This window comes from Hevea brasiliensis, unplaced genomic scaffold (genome assembly GCF_030052815.1).
Source record: "Hevea brasiliensis isolate MT/VB/25A 57/8 unplaced genomic scaffold, ASM3005281v1 Scaf125, whole genome shotgun sequence".
NCBI classification, from domain to species: domain Eukaryota; kingdom Viridiplantae; phylum Streptophyta; class Magnoliopsida; order Malpighiales; family Euphorbiaceae; genus Hevea; species Hevea brasiliensis.
In genome coordinates, this window is record NW_026614614.1 from 90,896 (window position 1) to 114,494 (window position 23,599).

Genomic DNA, 23,599 nt, shown 5'->3' on the forward strand with positions numbered 1-23,599 from the left:
CTCTAATAGGTTCCTTTAGTATAGTTTTAAGTCTTTCTTGGTTAAAAAAAAAAAAAATTGTATTTTGAAACTTAAAGTATGGGTAAGTAGTTATATAAATTTTTAAAATGTTTCGGATATAAATAAGTTTTTTAAATTTTAAAATGTTAAATAAGTTTTTCAAATTTTAAAAATAGATCAAGTAAGTCTTTTTATTATTTTGAGCACAAATAAGTCCTCTAATATAAATTCAGCCAAAGTCGCACACAAAAATCTTCTAGTGCACAAGGTATTCATTAATAATTTTGCGTATCTGATTTGTAACATTCTAGTCAGTATTTGCTGCATCTTATAGTAGATTGATAAATTGTTATTTGTCGAATGATTTAAGAAACTTTTCTATGGATTTATTGTTTCGTCTGAAGGCATGAAAGTATGGATTTAAGGACATTAGAGCATTGAATTTTAAAAATTAAACTAGGGTTATATGCACCATACCAAGTCAGTTATATGCCTAGTCTATTTCTAATGCCCAATAGCATACCAAAACACATTTTAGCATGCACTAATAGTTCATTTGCCATCTAAGATTGTGAATTAATAATTAATTCATTAAACCCTAACTAATGGAAGAGATTAATTCAATTAATCTTCAAGGCGCTGAATCAAATAATCTTACTCCCTTAGGGTGCTTCTAGGACTCCAATTGTAGTCCCTTAAGCTTATCCATCACAAGCACACCAATGGCAGCCCCTTTAAGCTCTTTTTCTTGTTTGTCAAACAACCAAAGTGAGATAGGCTTGCTTTAGTGAGGGTTAATGGATATGGGTATACTAAAAATACTTTCTAACAATTTTAATTCAAAGGAAATGAAGGTTTTCTCTTTGAATTAATTGAGAAATAAAGAAGAAGAAGGAGAGGCCATTGTTGCCGTCCAACATGAAAGAGAAAGAAGATGATGGTCTTCTTTTTCTTTGTTCATTTATATACATAAGACAAAACTCACCTAAATGAGTGCCAAATGTCACCCTAGGATTAAATCTCATTTTTGGAAGACTTAATCACATTAAGCCGTTTGTCAAAACTATATTCAATCTTCATTTAATCATCTTTCATGGATGAAAGATAAATGGCAAGCTTGTATAGTGCCATGTGTCACCATCTCATTGTGCCACATGTCACCATGTGAAAATATCAATTTGCCCTTATGTATATGCTTGAGTTCTCAACCCAAAATTATTATCTCTCTTCTTCAAATTAATTTATATCATATATAAATAAATTAATTAATTAATCTCGATTAATTAATCTTATAATTAAATTCATATTTAAACTCTTTAAATATAAATTTAATTTATGTTTTATATCCAATAACGTAGATTTGGTTTCAAGTCATGCTAGGGACTTTGCAATTTCATTGCAAACCAAATCTAATTAATTAATTAATTAAACTCTTTAATTAATCAATTAAATCACATTTTACTTGGTGATTAACTTGTGTATATATGTAACTTACTAAGCTCATTACTAACTAGCAAGGAGAAATGATATCAACTCTTAATATCACTAGAACTCTTTCTTACCGTAAATGATTTCTCTAAATCATTTTAAGCATCTCATAGACCATGGTTAACACTTAGCATAGCGTGTCATGGCCACCCAATCAGTAATAAGAAATACCTTAGATGAACCTTTAATCATATGTGACCATGCACTAAAATCTTTTCGTTATAAAATCCCAATTATAGCTAGAGTCATGGTTAATGTCAAACTTCATTTGCTATGAATGTTATGTTCTCTTTTAATTCTAATTCTTGATTAATCAGACTTTCTTGTCAGAAAATTTTTTCTGACTAAGTCTATCTGTCCTGGCTAGGAACTTGAATCATCAAGAATAATTAAATGAACATAGAATTTTATCCCAATTTGCTTAGGGTAACGAATCCCATCTTGATCAACACTTATCTCTATATATAACTAGTAGGAGCCAACACATGTCCATATACCCATACACAGTACGACTATGAAAGCAGTATCAAACTCAAACCAACTATATATAAGATAACTGTGTTATCTCAGGTCTAAAGATTATATGCACTGATATGATATATGACAATGCATTGACAAGAGTAAAATCCACGTGCTTATCATAAGCGTCATTAGTTCGGCCTACTTATTATATATAAATGCCTATCATGTTTGTTATGTGGCATAAGACTCACCACTCCAACTTATTTATATCTCATATTAATACTTTGGGAACAAATATGATTATAATTTTTCTGGATAAGTCATGTCCTTTTTGTGAAGTGTCCTCGATTGTGAACCAATTTATAATACTTTGTGCTAGAAATACTGTCACTCATATTCTTAACAACTTAAAAATATAATTTTTAACAAAATATTAATGGACATTTTCAATTACACATAAACAGATTATGTAAATAGAAAAGTTTAATTGCCTTTTATTAATGGAATATATATACAAGATACATACAAAATAATATGCTATAGGGTATACTACTAACATCGTCATAGTTTTTATGGAGAAGTTTCTTAAATTATTTGATAAAAAATAACTAATTAATATGTTCCAAGATACAACAGATATCTATCAGATATTACAAATTAGATACACAGGATTGCTGATGAGGGCTCTTACACTAGGAGATCTTAGTGCATGGTCTTATCTAGATTTATATTAGAGACAAATTATAATTCAATATTTTTTTTTCTGTTTTTAAAATTTAAAGATTTTATTTGTCCCAAAGGCTTATTTTATCTATTTTTAAAAATTTAAAAGACTTATTTGATTTTTTTTAGAATTTGAAGACCAAAATATTTCAAAAACTTATATAACTATTTAGCAAAACTTTAAGGGCCTAAATAAGTGATAGTGAAACATCTTACACTTTACTTTTAGGATATAATTTGCTCCGTTCTCATGGCCCCCATTCATCCTGTCCTATTGGGGTGGGCTTTTTAACCTTTAACTATAATTGGGATAGGGTGAGCATTAATCGATTTTAATCAAAAAATTAAAATAAATTGATTTGACTCGGTTTTTTAATTTAGTTTTCAAATATTTGGCTTGATTTGGATTACAAATTTAAAAAAATTGTTTCAATAAAAAAACTAAACAAATCGAATTGAACTGAATCTTAACACTAAGCATTGCCAAAACTTCTCCATCTCTTTGTTATTTGTTTGTGATTTTGTTTTTTTGTGTTGGTTAATTATTGTTATCTTGAGAATGATATTGATAGTTTATTTTAATAATTAATGTTGGATATGTTTGAAATTTGAAGATTTATGTTCGATTTGTTTTGATTCTTGTGATTTGTAATATTTTGAATTGTTTTGTTCTTATTTGGTTATTAAAATTTGAAGAACTAATAAATCAAATTGAATCAATTTATTTTAATTTAGTGAATTTCTTATTTTAATTTAGTTTGGTTTCTCGAAAAAAATAATTCAGTATTTTAATTTGTCCAATTTGAGGCAGCTTAAAAAAATAAAAAGGTTTCAAGTGGGCATAGAGCCAAGTCAATATTTTATATTTTTAGCCTCCAACGTTGCCCTGCCACGAATTTAAAAAAAAAAAAAAACTTATTTAGGTTTACTTTGTTATAGGCTAAAGACACACATATAATGAGTTTCACTTATTTTATGTATGAATCCTATATATATATATATATTAAATTATTCTTAATTTTCTTTTACTTTATATAAATTATCATAATAACTAAATTTTGATGCAACAATTATAGTAATCTTTGTGTAATACATCTACTTGTTGGTTTGAAATGTTCTTAGTTCATGTTGATGCATTTTATATATTATTTTTTAATAATTTGTTAAATGCAATATAATGTTTTGTGTATATTTAATGAAAAATAAATATATTTATACAATGTATATGTGTAGTTAATATCTCATTTAGATATTAAGTTTTTTAAATATTCTTTAAAAGTTAGAACCTATAAGACTTTATACGTATCATATTTTGCTAGGTTTTGTAATTAAAGAAAATTAAAAAAAAATTAAAATTATATTTAGAAATAATAAATTGAGATGTGACAGTCTTTGTAGAAAGCCTGTATTCTCCAACAACAACAATCTTAATTATTATTATTGTCAATGGGAGTGGTTAAAACTTGTTCACCAAATATCTACATGAATGGAGTTGTTGATTTTGTGAAAGTTTGGCAGTTGAATGTGATCCTGCCTTACTATAGTTTGGTGTATATGATTCACTAAACGACAATTTTTCAGATTTTGACCAAGCTTTTGTAAGATCTTAAACTTTGAATAATTTATTTTAGTTTAGTGATATTGAAATTATTTTTAAATTCTTAAGTTTAATTCTCAATCAGAATTAATTATAAAAAAATTTTAAAAATGGCAATTGTAATTTTATCGAAAGGTTTCAATTATGTATTGAGTATTCCAATCTTTTCCATTGGTTGCAATTATAATTAAATTTGCAATAAAATCAATGCCAACATTTGATATTAGGTGTAATTATAGACAAAATTTAAAATTTATTTAGAGAAATTTAATTTTAGCTATCAAATCTATAATAACTAAATGCCCTAAACTTATAATTATAGTAATTAAATTTTCTAAAAAGATTTTATATTTTGATAATTAAGTGGATGAATTGTTTTAAAAATTATAACATACATATATATATAAAAAGTTTAGGGGGTTTGGTTATAATTATAAATTTTTGCAAGGTTTTGACTTTTTTATGTTGAATTATAAATTTGATTTTAAATTTTAACTATAATTACATATGATGTGAAAGATTGGGATATTTAATATAAAATTAAAATATTTGAGTAAAATTACAAAATGCATAATACATGATACGAACAATCGTTTAATTTTATATCCAATTAGCTTTAAAAAAAAAAAAAACCACTCTTTTCTTACTATTATAATATAAGGTGATCCCCAGCCAACTTTTACACATCATACAAATTATTATTATTATTATTATTATTATTATTATTATTATTATTATTATTATTATTATTATGTATTCTATGATTACTTGATTTAAAACAAAGTAATTATTACTTTGTTTTGGAAATTAAGGTAATTTAAGGAAATTTTATAATTTATTTCATTAAATTTTTATAAAATGATACTTTTTTCTGTAAAATAGTCAATTACAAAAAATTTATTAACTTAACAGAAAAAATAAAATTTCTTCATATGAAAGAATGTATATAATATTTTTAATAATATTAAATAATATTTTAAATAAAATTAAATATGATATACTTCATATTTAATATTTATTATTTTAATTAAAATTTAAAATATTGTATATGATAATTTAAGATATTAATTTTTTTTTATTAAATTAATAAAATTTTTCATAATCGACTACTTTATAAAAAAAATATCGTTTTATATATACACACTAGACAATCTTGCATTAGGACTAAAATATTCATTATATATATATATATATATATATATATATATATATATAACCATTTATGATCATTGCCTCAAAAATCCAACCATAATCAATATCATTGAAAGCAAAAAATCCTAGTCATATGGTAAAGGATCAATATTATTGTTATTTTCTTGTGTAAACTATATCAATGCTTACTAAATTATTCGACATTGAATTTTATTATGATAAAAAAAAATCAATTTACTATATTTAGTTTACTAAATTTTGATTTTGTTTCAATTAATTCTAAACAAATTCTGCTCAATTGGTGAATTAAAATTTCATGACAATTTATTTTTTTATAAATTTAACATTAATTAAAATTTAAATTCGCTTAATAATTTTAAATTTACTAGGGTATCTTTTTATATCCATTTTTACAGTCAATATAAAATTAATCCTTTTAAGATTCATAGTTGTATTTTTTAAAAATGTCTTTTTCAAAAATCAAACTTGAGTTATTCTCTTAAAAGTTTTACCACTACACCTAACACTTGTTAGCATTAGCTTAACAAATTTTAAAGATAACTACAGTGTTTTAATACATAATCTAATAGTATGGGAAGCTTATATTCAGGCAGGCCAAACAGAGAATTTTTATAGTAGCTATTTTCCCTTTGACTCTTTACTAAATTTGATAAAAACTCATCCCTTAAAAGAGATGTAAGTGAATATAGTATAAGCATGCGATTTCTATGTAACCCACATGTGATTACTACAGATAGATTCTTTGAATTCACAGGTAATGGGACTAATGAAATCCACTTGTTAGTCAGAGTCAGACGCTAATTATAGTTAAGGTTGCTTGCTTCCTAAACCATTTCTCCTTTAGATGCGATCTGCCCATGATCTCCGAGATGTGCTTCCTCACTTGTTTTTATTAACTTCACGTGTATGCAAATTAACACATCCCCTCAAGGCTGGAATTTATAGATTTCCCTTGTTCAGTTTGGAAAAAGAAAGAGTTAATTGAATACATTAATTTATAATTGCATGTACAAATATTTCATCTCTTCCATCGAATTGCTCACGTGTATCCGACTCATGTCAGGGTGGTAATCTTCGCACACACCGGCTCACTCTCTTGAGTACTTCGATTTTTTTTTCCAAAGGTAAATGCAAGCACGCAAGTGATTCAGTAACAAGATACACTCTTTGGTAAAACAGTGACAAATTTATTAAGATATGTTAACCTATATAAACTACCTATACATGTCACTCATAATTGATATGAGATTTCGAAGGACATTTTCTCTAAATAATTTTAAGAGTGTATCTTCTTAAATTGATATAGTAGATCGGAAAACTTTAAATAATATCTTGAAGTGAATCCTAATATGTTCAAACCATATTTGATAAGAAAGAGAGACTCTTATTTAATTGAATACAATTCTAAGATACGGGCTACTCCCATAAAATAAAAATGTCCAATCTAGAAAAAAAATTGGCTCAAAATTTTTTTGTGTATGTTTGAATTTGAATCGTTGAATCTGTTTACAGTATCTGCATAAATTATGAGTCTGGTATTACTGTTAAAATTATTATTGAAAAAATTATTTTTTTTAAATATATTAATTAGAGAGTGTTAAAAAATAATTAAAAATTAAATTTAATCAATTTTAATCATAAGAACACTAAAGTAATAAAATAAATTTTTTAAATTATTTTTTTTAATAATATCTAAAATAATATTTTTATTCAAAATAGTAATCTAAACATTTAAAAATAAATATCAAACAAGACTTATATGTGTATCAAAGTAGATATATAAAATCAAAACTAAGTTGAAGAATGGACACTCACTTAAAATTTTGTTTGGTTTACATACTATCACCATTAATTACTGGTCAAAATTTTCGGCTCTGAATATCATTCCATTATATTTCCCAGTGTTATTGAATTTGACTCGAAGATTGATTCGGTGAAGGAATTGGATAAATGAGTTAATGGTTTAATTAGTATATTATTAAAAAATTAATTAAATATAATATTTTATTAATTAATATAAATAAAATTAATTAATTTAATTAAGTTATATTTCTATAAATTTTAATAATGTTTATAAATTTTATATAGAATTAACGTATTAAGTAATACATAATAATTTTTTTTTATAAATTTATAATAATATTTTTTTATTATTTATGAAATATTAAATATATATTAAAAATAAATATATTAAAATAAAAAAGATATAATTATCAAGTTTTTTAATTAATTTTTATTTTAAAAATTTTTTTATAAAATTTTGAATTCAATTCTCTATATTATTACTAGAAAAATTTTTTTTAAATAATTAAATCAATTGAGTCAATTAAATTACACCAGTTCAATTATCGAATCCCTTAAAATTCAAATTAATTTAAAAATTAATTTATTAATTTAATTAATTAATTTAATCTAAATTTAATAACTATATATATATATATATATATATAATTTAATAACTCAGTAAGATGGCTTTAATTTTTATTTTAAATAGAAGCACGGACATATTTTAAATGGAATCGTTGTTCTTAGTAATTTCAAGTTATAATCCTGACTACTGATGATATTCTGATTTATTTTGTCATTGTCTCTAATAATTTATTCAATTAATTTCATAGTCAAAATTCATATTTATTTTATCAGCTTCAGGCCAAATCAGACAAGTTGGTTGATTGATCTTCAATTTGACTCTCATTTTTGACATCATTTGAGTTTTGAATGATCTGGGATTGAGTGCAATTATGATTTACCTCGAATCAAGCACGTTTGGATTAAGTCAAGTGTGCAGATATCTAGAATTTTATAAAAATTTAATTTAATTGTTTTTTATTAATTTATATATATATATAATTAAAATTTTAACTTTTTAATTTAAAAAAATAATATTTTAAAATTTTAATTAAATTCTTTTCTTATAAATAACCTATTTTAAATAAAACCAATGCATCTCTATTACCAAACTAGTCCCTAAATTCTATTGTGATCACAAATGATTGATTTAACACAATTAGATCACTAAAATTTAATTTTATTTCAAGTGAATATGATGATTAAATAAAATTCCAATTGATCAGTGGATGGAAATTCTACCAACTTAATAGTATTTTACTATCAGCTAAAACTTTTACCTCTTGTTGAAAACTAAAATTTTATAAAAATTTAATTATTTTTTTTTGTCAATTCTTATGTTTATAATGAAAAAATTTAATTTTTTATTTAAAAAAATTTGTTTAAAAAAATAAAAAACAAACATAATTGTGTGAGTATTTAATTGATTTTTTTTTCTTGTAAATTATTTATTCCAAAAGAATCCTAAAAGAAAATTACTATAAATAAATTATAAATTGATTTTGAATGAGAGGAGTGAAATTTACGATAATTGACAGGCAGCATTATCCTTAGGAGGCATTTGATATGGGGTTATCGAAAGGTTATTATTAACCTTATAATTTTAAATACTCATTAATATTATTTGGATAATTAAAAAAATTAGATTAATTTTTACCTCATTAATATTTATGTCTTGATTGAGGGTTAATATCACGACCCATCCTATGGGTCGGACCGACACTAGGATCTGTGCCAGCCTAAAGCCCCCGAGGCCGGTAGTAAGCCTAATTATTCCTCAACCCAACTATAAGTCCCATTTGAGCCCAATTTTAAGAATTCAACTTGACAGAGTTCAACCATAAAATGGACCATTCAATGGGGAGTTTTTAACTTGCCCAACCTGTAAACACAATATATAATAAATTAGGGAGCTCAGCTCACCCTCCACATAATCAAAATGTTATAACTCAAATAGGAGCTCAGCTCCCTCATCCAATCTCATTATGTATATAGGTAATAATTTTACAGGTCTAACATAACTTTTATAATACAAGCCCAAAATAAAAATAAATGCTTCTAACACATGCGGAGTCTAAAATTTAACTCAATTATATAAAATACATTAAATACTATTAATGGACTTGCGAAGAAGAAGAGCAAGTTAGCCACAACAAATAATCGTCTTATAGCCTGGAAAAATAGATGAACATGAGTGAACGTTCAACTCAGAGAGTAAAATATCAATTTTAATCATAATCTCTATAACTATTTAAAGCTAATGCACTCTGTGGAGTGAAATGCAATATCGTCATAATTTTCATATCATAACAGCAAAAAGGCAATTTGGAGCACTCACACACCCAACACTGTTAAGCAATACATATATGGGAGTTGATCCCCTATACAGCCCTCTTAATCCAACCTCTGCCAGCGAGCGTCTCTCAAGCCGGACTTTTGCTTAATAAACCAAATGTGGGGTCCCAACAAGTGTCTCTCAAGTCGTGTCTACCCCGAAGGACCGAGTCCCAACGAGTGTCTCTCAAGCCGTGTCTACCCGTCCTGTCCATATCCAATACCATACCACAAGCATGCCACACACACACACTGCTCCAAATTACCACAAACAATATCTATGACACTTTAACAATTATGAATGCAATATAAAGCGTGCCTAGTATTTAACTACATAGATACATATTTATAAGTGATGCAAGGGCATACTTGAACATATAATAATATCAAAATTACAATTAAAATTAATATTTTACTCACAAACTTGAACCGAGGTCACTGCGGTGGCTGGGCGGAAGAGGAAGGCTGTCTCGGCTCACCTGACAATTTCATTGCAATTATTTAATATATTTGACTCGATACAAGTTTAGAAAAGATCAAAGACACCCTAAGTTGTGCTGAAAATCTGACAGAGTTTCCCCTATACCTATGACCTACCCAACCTGCAAAATAGTTCAAATAATATTTCTAAACTCAACCCATATCTCATCATCATTATATGGCCCCTCCTGGGCCCTCCAAACTTAGTAATAATCACAACATCAGACAACTCAATTATAAGACTTCAAAACTAATATTTTTCAAAAACTATCTAAACTAACTTTAAAAATTCTATAAACCTGCCCCGCGGTCCTTAACAATATTATAAGGCTATTGCAATAGGAATCGTAATTTCTTATTATCCACAAATATTTTATAAATTTTATTCTAACTCAGTACAAAGCAAAAATTGAGTAATATAGAGTTCGAGTTTACCTATGCCAAATCTGACAACTGGAACGAGTTCAGAACGTCTGAAAATGGTAGGGTAGGTGATAATCTTGACTCGGTTCTGAAATGGTTCCAGCAGCTTATCTGCTGGGCTCGAAATTGCAGATCTGAGCGACGATCGAATTTTTATTAAATGAAAGTACATACGCGAAGTCTACAATACCAGGATTAGAATAATATATATATATAATTATTTAAAAATTAAGGATGTTACAGTTAAATGCTAATTTTAAGGCTCTAAGTTAATGATTATCCTATTTAAATATTGAAACCTATAAGGATAACATTTAACTTTTGATTTTTTAACCTTCTACCAATTACATTATTAAGGTTAAGTTATAACTAAGTCAAAACTCATATGTAAATCTTTGATTTATTTTTGAGTAATAATTTGATTCTCAAATTTAAATTGTATTAACAAGTTAGTTATTACTTTTTAAATTTGCTGTTAATTTCATTAACCTCTTTTCATTTAAAATAATTTAGTCACTGAAATTTTAGTTTATCAACAAACTAATGCTTACATCTAATATATTTAAGTAATTATTTATTTTATATTTAAAAAATTATATATTTTATAAAATATTAAATATTTTATATTTATAATTATTTAACTATAAAATAGTAAAAAATAAAAAATATAAATTTTAGATATAAAGACTATTTTGTTAATAAAACAAAATTTTATAGAGCATATTATTTTAAATTAAAAAGCACTTAATGACAAAAATTAATTCGTTAACAGAATTTAAATTTAAAGATTAAATCGTTATTTAAAAATAAATTAAAACCTAATATATGAGTTTTACTTATAAGATTTAATATTAATTTACCTAATTTTTAATGCATTTATTCGGTACCACTCAATTAGCTAGTCAAATTCATGTTGGATTCGACTGTAGTCAATTTTGATGCGGCTATGGACAAAAGACGCAATAGAGAAGCAATGGCGGTGATTTGCGGTGATCACACAGGTCGAGTTTTGAGCTGGCGTTGCCATCTTTGGCCCTCAATTCAAGACACTCTAACCGTAGAAGGTATTGCTTGTAGAGAAGCTTCATTGTTTGCTAGAAATATTGGCCTGCCGAATGTCATCCTTGAAGTAGATTCTTCCATCATGATAGATGCTTTGCGAGGAAAATCTTCCCCTTTAACCATACAAGGCATTATTCTTAACGTGTTAAAATATTGTTCAGGCTTTGAATAATGTATACTTCTCAGCTGTTCGTAGGACCTGTAATCAAGCGGCACAGTCCCTAGCTACTAAATTTTTGCACAATCCTTCATTTAAATATAGTGTTTGTTTGGTATTGAGATTTCAAAGTAAAAAAAATTTTAAGATAAAAATAATATTTTAAATACTGTTAAAAAATAGTTTCAAAAAAGAAAAAAAGAGTAATTTTGCTCTTTAGTGTTTTAATAATTAGGAGTATTCGATTTTAGTTTGATTTGGGTCTGTCTAAAAACTGAAATTGAATTGAAATTTCTATATGATTCTTGTTCGCTTATGATTTTTGAAACAATTTTATGTTATTATTTCTTTAAAAAATTATAATTGAATTAACATTTAAGTTTTGAATAGATTATTAATACATAATATATCATATAATATATCTTTTAACTATTTTTAAATTATATGATATTTAATTATAAGATACATATATAATTTAAAACTAAGTATATTATATAGCATAATAATATAAGTGCATCATATAATTTATATTTTAACTATTTATTAATTATATAATATTTAACTATGAGATATAAATATAATTATGAATTAACATATATATAATATAATAGTATATTTATAATTAAAAATTATAAGGTAATTTAATGTATTTATAATTAAAATTATTAAGAAAATATAGAAAAATAAAATAAATATTAGGTTGTGTTTAGTTCATATATATATATATATTGAAAATATATAATATATTTTTAAAAAATCATAAAAAAAAATATATGTGTAAATTCGACTTTCGATTTAATTTTGATTTGATAAGGTTCCAATTTAGCTCTGATTCAATTTTGGTTCAAAATAATTTCAATTTAATACTATTCCTATCAATTTGGTTCAAGACCTCAAAAAATCATAGATAACCTTACTAATAAATAGAACTTATTAAATTTAATTTTAAATAAATTTATAATATTATCTAATTAATATATTAAAAAAATTATTTTCTTAACAACAGTTATAATAATAATGCAAAATAGACTCAACATATCGAGGAGCAAGCAATTTTTGTGGCCCATCTTTTGCCTCCTTGATGGCATAGGAAATACATTATCTGACTTATGATTTAAACAAAAAATTAAATATTTTGCAACTTCGAGTAATTCAAAGTTACATTTAACTATTTACAACCTTGGATTCCTTGTTGAAAAAAGTTGCAAGTCTAATGCAAAGCCAAAGGGTAGCTTAATATTGCGCACCAATACATTCCACAGGAATTTAAGTCTATTCCTATCCTACCAGACTTTTTTTAGGCAAACCCACCTATAAAACAGACGATAACAGACACTACCCTATTTTCTACAACACTACTTTAATAGGGCAGCTGCATAGCATACCACCCACTCAGGTAATTAACTAATTTTAATATTATCATATTATTTCACATATTTGATAATAATTATGATAAACAGATTGAATTAGACGTATTTGAATCATTAGATTTTGATTCATTAGATTGAATTAGATTAAGTTAAAACTTCTGAATTAATTTCAATAAAACTATATACATTGCTTTGTCGCCTTTTGTTTGGTAATCGTTGTCAATTCAGGCGCCAAGCATCTCAATGTTCTCACTGCTTGCATCGTGTCAGGTACTTCATTGTGACTGGACAACTTTGTAAGACCAAAGTCTCCAAGCTAGCCTTGCATCTCCAAGTCCACAATATGTTGCTTGATTTAACATCCCTATGCATCACCTACATCGGCTCGATTTACTATCTCTATGTAACCAAGGTCGGCTTGGAGACTTTAGTCTATGCAAGTTGGCGATGTAACCATGGTGGAGGTAGTTTAGCCCTTCGGCTACGTCGATACGGACTTGGAGACATTGTTGCCAGTTCAAAAGCTTCTTGGGCTTGCTAAGCATGTAAGATGTAGGCTGCCATTTAATCATAGACAAGCATGAGCTAATTGGATTTTTTACACCATCCTTTGATTTGCACTAGGATGTTGTGTTAAGAGTCTACTCATGATCGAGATTTTTTGTCATGACTTTCACACTTTGTCTGAAGTCATAATTTAAACATGAATTGAGAGCTGACATGACATTTCTGTTAATAATAATTGACGTGACTAACATTTGAGCGTAATTACACTGTTATTAAGAGTACAATGTATAATTAGTGAAAATTTTAATTTAGGGTTCAATCATATAAGTTAAGAAAGATTAGAATTTTTTATCATTTCCCCTATAGCGTAAAACCAGTATTCAACATATTCACCAAGATTCCAAGAAAATGTGGTCCATGTACCCATCAAATATCCTTGGTTAAAATTTTGTTTTATCTAAGGGCAAATTACAATAAGGGAAGATTAAAGAATATTTTCGATCCACATAAAAATAGTGCTTCCTCTTTTATAGGGATGTGGGTCTTTCCTGTAATACAGAGAGTGAGTCTCATATATGATTGTAAGAGATATTGCACGTGTATCAAGTATATTTAATAATCTCTCTTTTATGAGAAACTTTTGGCTACAAATTAACACTTCTCCCAACACATTGTCAAAATTCTTGGACAGATTCTCACATGTTCTCAATTTCCCCCCTCTCATTTTCATAACCTAAAGAAAACATCTTTGCACAAAACTTTCTTTTCTTTTCTTCCAAACTTGCTATGGAGTCTGTGGAGCTCTGGCATTTGGACCTCCTTAGAAGTTTGCACCTGAGGGGAAAAAAATGACTTAATTTCATGCATATTCACTTGACTTTAATTTTATCATTAGTTTCATTATATGATTATTTAATTTTAATTTGTATTTCAATAAATTTTTTATTAAGAGATTTTGATATAATTTCAGCTAGGATTTAAATATAACAACCTCTAATAAGTTTTTTTGCCAGTGTAGATATACAATAATAAAAAAATGGGTTAATGGGTTGTAAATTTGTATAATAATAATAATAATAATAATAATAATAATAATAATAATAATAATAAGTAAAATTATTGAAATTTTTTGTTTGTTGGAAAATATTTTATTGAAAAACATTTCTCACAATCTTTTATTCTCCATAGAAAAATTAAACATATTTTTGACCAAAGAAAATTTGTTAATTTTTAAATATTAACAAACTCAATATATAAAGAAATAGGGTGAAAACGTATTTATTAATTTATAAACAATTACCAATGATTTGGTCATTCTTGGTGATGGCTAGTGAAGATCAAAATTTATATAGCATTTTATGCGAATTTTTTTCATAATAAATAGAAAATTATGAATATAACGATCACATATTCGGCATACTCTGTACCACAATGGGCTTGTCTTAGAAATGAAGCAGTGCAGCCCATTGAACCTAAAATGAACAATGAATTGATGGGTCCAAAGGTACTGGGCCTATAATAGCATTTTGATGACCAAGTTTTATGCATAATAATGTAAAATTACTCTTTTTTTTTTTTCCTAAACGCAGAATCTATCTAATGTGCCTGATTTATTAAGATGATAATTTTATTTAGCTAAAATAAATTTTTAGCCTAAACCATGTTTAATAGAAAGTGAATATAATTATTAAAAAAAATTAATAGAAATATGAGAAAAGAACCATGAAATTTTATAAGTGAATATAATGAAATTTTAAAGCTCAAATAATTATCTTAAAAAATTTTATTTTCCATAAAGAAAAAAGAGAACAGAGAAGAAAATAATTAAATAAATTAATGAAATAAGGAAAATGAGTCGTATAAATGAATTTTCAAATTCAGATCAGCTTGGATAATTTAATTAAAAGAAAAAAAAATTGTAATTTGATATCATAATTGGTTTAATAATTTACGCTTCAAAATTATTTTGCAATACTCATTATTAAAAATCTTTTAAATTGGTTGAATAGAAAGTGAACCAATTGAACTGGATTGGGTTTAGTAGATTTGAGTAGGTCTCATTTGAAAAAAAAAAAAAAAATAGATATAATGCCAAACAAGAAGATTTGAATTGCAAGTCCATTGTGAATTTTAAAGCTGGTTAATGTTTTAACCATACCAAAACTTTGATTTGCATATTTTTCTTCCACTATATATAGATAAAATATTATTATTTAAAATATAAAATCTTAATTAAAAAATTTAAATTATTTCTTGAAAGATATGTCCTCATGTGAAAATATGTGATTGTTTTTCTTGCACAAGAACTTAAATCTGATAATGCTTAATTAAGTGTTAGGCTAAAGGGTTTAAACACCTTAATACTATGTCTGGGTCGAGGGTTTTGACGAGGGGTGTAAACGAACTGAACCGAACCGAGCCGAGCTGAGCTTTGGCTTGTTCAAGTTTGGTTCGTTAATATTGATCCAGGCTCGAACTTGAGCTCGATTTTAGCTTTAATATTAAAGCTCGAGTTTGACTCGTTTGAAATATGTTGAATTTGAGCTCGATTTGAGCTCAGCTCATTTTAAGTTCGTTTATTATATTAACAAACCAAATTCGAGCTTAACTCGTGTCAAGCTCGATAAACTCATTAAAATAAACTCGAACACAAGCTTGATAAGGTCAAGCTCGGTTCAAGTTCGATAAGCTCGATCTCAAATTTGATAAGCTCGAGCTCAAGATCGATTTTGAGTTCAATAAGCTTGAGCTCGAACTTGACTGTTATTATATCTATTTTTATAATTATTTTCATAATATATTATTACATAAGTCCATAGTTATAATAATAGAAAAAAAACAAGAAAAGCAGTTTAAAAGACATTCAAGTTATTTTAAAATAATACAAATTACAATACCATCATGATTCAAATAAAATTAATTATTATTTATTCTTTAAATTCAAAACTATATAATTTTAAATCAAAATTACGTAGTTTTAAAATTACATTATAAATTTTATGTAATTATAATTAAATTATTATTTTATTGTTCTAATATTATTCTGATAAAATATATTATTTTTTGTATTATTAATTAATTCATATTGTTAATAAATTTTATTAATTTTTTACATAAATATATTGTAATTTGAATATTTTACTATTTTTATATTTAATTTATTTAAATAAGTTTAAAAAGATTAAATATATTAGGGAATTTAATTTATCAAATTATATTTGGTACTTTATATCTTTAATCAATACTCTATTTATGATACGAACAAATTAATTTGCATGAAATAAGTAGACAATTAATATTAAGTATAATAGTAACTATGAAAGTACATATCTAAGTTATATATAGGAAAAATAGACTAGTAATAAACTTAAATGTTAACCTTTTAAAGGTTTACAGTTTAAAGAGAGAGATATTATAAAAATAAATACTAGGAAAGAGATATTATAGAGAGTGTTAATAGAAAAAAATAAGCGAGAGACTGTAAAGAGAGAGAAAATAATAATAATGGTTGGAAGGATTAGTATTAAACTTGGAGTTTATCTTTTAAAAGTTCAAAATATATAAAGAAAGAGGAAGAGAGAGATGAATTCACATTTTAAGTCATACGACAACTATTAAAACTATGTAATTAAGTTTTGATTTATTTAATACTGTAATGCAGATAAAATAGTTCAAAATAATTTTTATATACTTATAATATAATATTTTAAAATTATTTCTCATATAAAAATTATATTTAATGTACAAATAATTTTATTTTATAAATACTCTTTTTATTTTGATTATATTATAATTTTATACAATAATAAAATATTTAATAATATATTATTTTATTATATTGAGATCCTATATTTAATATTCTGATTTTATTTTTATACGAATTAACTTTATTTAAAAAAATAAATTACAAATAATTATGTTTTATATATTGATTATATTATAATTTTAAATAATATATTTTTTATATATTATTTTCAAAATAGTCATAAATAAAATAAATATATTTGCAATATTATAAATTATAAATAAAATAAATATATTTACAACATTATAAATTATAATTATAAATATAAATGTTTTTACAAATGAGCTAGTTGACAGGCTTATGAACGAGCCCCAAAACGAGCCTATTTACTAACTTATTCACGAGCTAGTTCACGAGTCAGATCGCGAGCCTGTTCAATAATCTAGATCGTGAGCCTGTTCAATGAGCTAACTCGTGAGCCTATAAATGAGCTGAACTCAAACTCGAGCTCGAGCCAAATACTACTAAGTTTGAGTTCAGCTCGTTTATTAAACGAGCCTAAAATTCAAGCTTGAGCTTGGCTCATTTAGAAAATGAGCCGAACCGATCCGGGCTTTTATCGAACTGAGTCTTGAGTAGCTCACGAACGGCTTGGTTCATTTACACCCATTTTGACTCTATAGATTTAAATTTAGATTAAATTTATTGTTTGGATATTATAAATGAAAATAGATTCGAATTTGATCCAAATCTAATGTATTCATGACAAACTTAAAAACTAAATATTTAAAATAATTACTTTACCTCATTATTTCAAATTCATTTGATTATAAATGTATTAGCTCTACATAATGCTACAACTTATAGGTACTTCCATAAAAATTCTTTTTATTAGCCAAACAAAAGATTTTTAAATTTATGAATTTAAAATTTTAAATTTTAAATCAAACATTTCAAATACTAGAATCCAAATGCAACCTAAAAGTATTTTATGACCAGTTTTTCTAATTGTGCATGTTGCTAAAGTTCATTCCACTACAATAGGCTACCTATTAATTTTGGAAAATAGAATGAAAATATTTTTATAATTTATTGATGGATCAATATTTTGAAAGGTCCTTTTGTTCTTATGAAGTTGGAAGATAGAACTTACATTAAAAACCTATAGAGATGAATGGAGTGAGCATGATAAGTGTATGTTTTCTTTTAATATAAGAGCTACACATATATTGAGAAGTTTTTAAAATGATTTTAATTATACAATGAGCTGCTTTTGCTTTGGGTCCTTAATGCCTTTTGGCAATTTTCGATTGAAGTAAAAAATAGCCCGCTACTTTTAGAAAGTAGTTCATCACTTTCACTTTTACTTTAAACAGGTAGAAGGCAGAAATAAAAGTAGACGACAAATTTGAAAGTAGGTAGTTGCTTTGAATTTTGAATGCTTTTTAACTTTGAGGAAAAATATAGAATAATGACTAATTTTTAACCTTTTTCAACAGTTGTTATTTCTTATTTTTGTGCCCAATTGGCATAATTCAAAAGGACACATATATACCATCTTTTAATCCAATCTTCTAGTTTGAAAGTCATCCATTTTAAAGAGTGTGATTGCAAAAGTTGAGAGTTTTTGTCTTTGATAAAAACCTAAATGTTGAGTTTTTATTGGCGAATCCTCCTTATTATTTTTATTAGAGATTTTCAATGTAATTAAGTGTTTGAGAGATATCCAAACAAGAGAAACTTGTATTTTGGTTGCCAAGCACCAAAATTGAAGTTTCTAAAAAGGTTGTCAAGTGCCTTATGAAATTTAAGTAATGATTGAGCATTCAAACACTTTGAATGGTTAGACAATTACCATTAAAAAAGCTTGTTGGTATAAAAAAGGGCTTAATTACTACACATGAAAATAGTTGTGCATTGTATGTGTGTGTGAGTGTGTATGTATATATATCAATGATCAATTTAAAGTGTTGAAATTAAAATGAGCAAGATATATTGTTTAAATGTTAGCTTGATTATTTGGAAGATGTTTATTATTTTTATGTAACTTGAATTTTGAATATGTTTTTCAAGGACTCGAATTGTGACCCAGTCCGAAAGTTTCATGCCGTGACTCGATTGGGATAAAAAGTGAGGTCTGTGGTGGTAGAGGATGGCAAGGGTTAATAGTAATAGTATCTTGAGAGTTTGCTAAACACACTATATTTATAATATTTTGCCCTTTTGTGGCAAAGTTGTGAGATATTCAGGAAATACACTGGGGTTAGGGTTTGAGAGTTTAGAGTAATTTTATCTTACTCTTTTCGTCATATTGAAACTTTTTCTCTTATCTTGCTCATGGACATAGACCTTACAGTCGAATCATGTGAATTATGTATGATTTTTCTTCTCTTCTCACACTATGTGATTAAGTAATTGTGTGCATGCCTTAGATTTGCTTGCCTGCTATAATAAACTGGTATCAGAGCTTTGTGTATGCAATCTAGGGTTTATAGATGACATTGTCTTCAATGAAGTATGAGGTGGAGAAGTTTGATGATGAATCAAGTTTCAATCTATGGAAGATTAAAATCAAATCTTCCTTATTCCTGCAAGGTCTATGGAAGGCAATCGAGGATAACTTTCCAGAGGGTATGAAGGAGGCAGACATGACTAATTTGAAGGAGAAAGCCTTGAGTGCCACTTTCATAAGACTCACTAATAATGTCCTGCATGAGATTGCTGGTGAAAACTCAGTGTCTGTAGCATAAAAGAAATTTGACGAGTTGTATTCTACAAAATTGCTTACCAATCGTCTCTATCTAAAGAAAAGGCTATACAATCCGAGAATGAGCGAAGGTACACCCATTAAAGAATATTTGGATGAATTTAATTCAATCATTATGGAGCTAAAGAATATTGATATTGATATTGATAGTGAGGATCAGGCCTTTATTGTGTTTTGTTCTTTGCCACCCTTTTATGAGACTTTTGTTGATACTTTGTTATATGGGAAAGACAGTATTTTACTAGATGATGTTAGTAATTCTCTAAAATCGAAGGAGTTAAAAAAGAATTTTCCAGATAATAGAGAAAGGGCTGAGGGGGAAGGTTTGGTGAGTTAGGGAAGAACACAGTCAAGGGAGGGTTCTTCTAGCAGGAAAAAATCTAAAGCCAGATCTAAGTTAAGAATGACAAAGGCTAACTATTTTGAGTGTAAGGAGTAAGGTCACTATAGGAGAGATTGTCCTAAATTGAAAAATAAAAAGGGAAAGCAACCAAAAAGTTCTACAAATGTGGTTGACAATTTTAGAGATTTTGATGATGATGACAGTGTTGGGGAAATTTTTTTTGAGAGTTCAGATTATGGATAAAATTCTTAGATTCTTGATACTGGTGCTACTTATAACATATGTCCACACAGAAATTGGTTTGTCACTTACAAACAGATGAGCGATAAGGTATTTCCGAGCAATGATCGTGCATTACATGTGGAAGGAATTGGTAACATCATATTGAGGATGTTCGATGGCGTTGGCAGAACTATGGAGTGTTGGCATGTTCCAGGACTGAAGAGAAACCTGATTTCTCTTGGGACACTTGACTCGTATGGATTCAAATACCATGCAAAGAATGGAGTTCTCAAAGTGTACAGGGGCTCTATGGTACTCATGAAGAGCAGTTTGATTTTAGGATTGTATATTCTTCAAGGTAGTATAGTTTCAGGGGAAACTGTAGTAGCATCTAAAAGCAATAATTAGAATCAAACTCAATTATGGCCTCTACGTCTTGGTCATATAAGTGAAAGAGGGTTATTTGTGTTGAGCAAATGGGATTTATTAGATGAGCAAAAAATAAAATCTGTAGACTTTTGTGAACACTGTATATTTGGCAAATAGACCAGGGTAAAGTTCAACAAAAAGCCAATGCACAAGACCAGAGGTACAATAGATTATATCCATTCAGATCTATGGGGTCCTAACAAAATCCCTTCTAAGAATGGTGCCAGGTATTTCATGACTTTGATTGATGATTACTCTTATATGGTTTGGGTCTATTTCTTGACAGCAAAAGATGAGGCATTTTCAACCTTTATAAAGTGGAAGACGATGATTCAGAAGTAGACAGAAAAGAAGGTTAAGCATCTTAAAATTGATAACGGGTTAGAATTTTTCAATCACGAGTTCAATGTATTCTGTCGCAAGGAAGGGATAGTGAGACACTGCATTTGTACTAGGACACCACAACATAATGGTATTGCAGAACGCATGAACAGATCGCTTTGTGACAAAGCACGAAGCATGCTCTCACATTCAGGTTTGAAAAAGGATTTTTGGGCTGAAGTAATTAATACAGCCTATTTCTTAGTTAATAGATCTCTATCTACATCTATTGAGTGCAAAACTCATTTTAAATCTGTTTCGGTTCACCTACTGATTACTCTTAGCTGAGAGTGTTTGGTTGCCCTACTTATGCTCATGTGAGGGATGGTAAACTTTAGCCAAGGGCAAGAAAATACATATTTCTAGGGTATGCATATAGAGTGAAAAGCTAAAGGTTATAGTGCAATGATTTATAGTCTTTAGGATTAATTATTAGCAAGGATGTGACATTTAATGAGTTTGTTTCATTGGATAGTCAAAAGGAGAAGTCAATAGCAGAATCTGATCACGGTGTCAGAGGACAAATGGAGCTTGAGATTGATACTTTAGTAGTTTAGTCCAATTTTTCAGAGGATGAGGTGCAAGATCCTGCTTAACAAGAGGATGCACCTGTGCAACAACAACAAGAACTATATAGCATTACAACTAGTAGAGAGAGAAGATAGATCAGACCCTTGCAAAAATACGCATATGCAAATCTAGTTGAGTTTGCCTTATCAGTTACTGAGATAGTTGATGTGTATGAACCTAGCAATTATAGAGAAGTTATTTCTTGTTCAGATGCAAATTAGTGGGTCGGTGCTATGGGTTAAGAAATTGAATCTCTTCACAAGAATTAGACTTGGGAGCTTGTAACAATGCCTAAGGGACAAAAAGTGATACGCTACAAATGGGCGTTCAAGAAAAAGGAAGGCACTCCAGTGGTTGAAGCACCTCGATATAAGGCACGGGTGGTAGTAAAAGGCTTGATTGACTTTAATGAAGTTTTTCCTTCAGTTGTGAAGCATAGTTCTATCTGGGTCTTACTTGCTATGGTTGCTCTTCATGATCTAAAGCTCAAGTAGCTAGATGTGAAAACAACATTTTTGCATGGTGAGCTGAAGGAGCAAATTTGTATGAGTTAGCTTGAGGGATTTGTCATTCCAGGTATGGAAAACCAAGTTTGCTTGCCTAAGAAATCTTTATATGGTCTGAAACAGTTGCCTAGGTAGTGGTACAAAAGACTTGATACATTCATGGTTCGCACTTTATTCATAGTTCATATGATAGTTGTGTGTATCATAGGAAGCTTTCAGATGATTCCTCTGTCTATTTGTTGTTGTATGTGGATGACATGCTTATTATTGCTAAAAGCATGTCATAGATTAACATTCTGAAAAAGCAATTGAGTGATGAGTTTGAGATGAAAGATTTAGGTGTTGTAAAGAAGATATTGGGAATGGAAATTACTAGGCATAAAAGTGTTAGGAAGCTTTTCTTGTCTTAGAAAGCCTATGTTGAGAAAGAGCTTAAGCGTTTCAACATGAATAATGCTAAGCCTGTGACTATTCCATTTACTATCTATTTCAAGTTATTTGTACACATGTCACCAAAAACAAAGGAGGAGATGGAGCATATGTCCAATGTTCCTTATTCGAGTGCTGTTGGTAGCATCATGTATGCTATGGTTTGCACTCGACGTGACATTTCACATGTAATTAATGTTATGAGAAGATACATAGCGTGCCCTTGGAAAGAGCATTGGCAAAAAGTGAAATGGGTTTTGAGGTATCTGAAATGTACTATAGATGTTAGTCTGACGTTCGATAGGGTTAAGATGAGTGATTAAGTTATTGGTTATGTAGTTTTAGATTTTGCAGGGGACTTAGATAAGAGGAAATCTCTGATAGGTTATTTGTTTACTCTCTCTAAAAGTGCTATTAGTTGGAAGGCAACATATAATGATCCAAGTTAAAGGTCATTATCGGCACTAGGGATCGAGTCAGTTTAAGGCTGTCGGAACCTGTAACAAACCTAAAACCTATAAACATACCTTTAACACCTGTACTATTAACACTTAAATGTATCACCAAAACTTTAGTCTTTTTA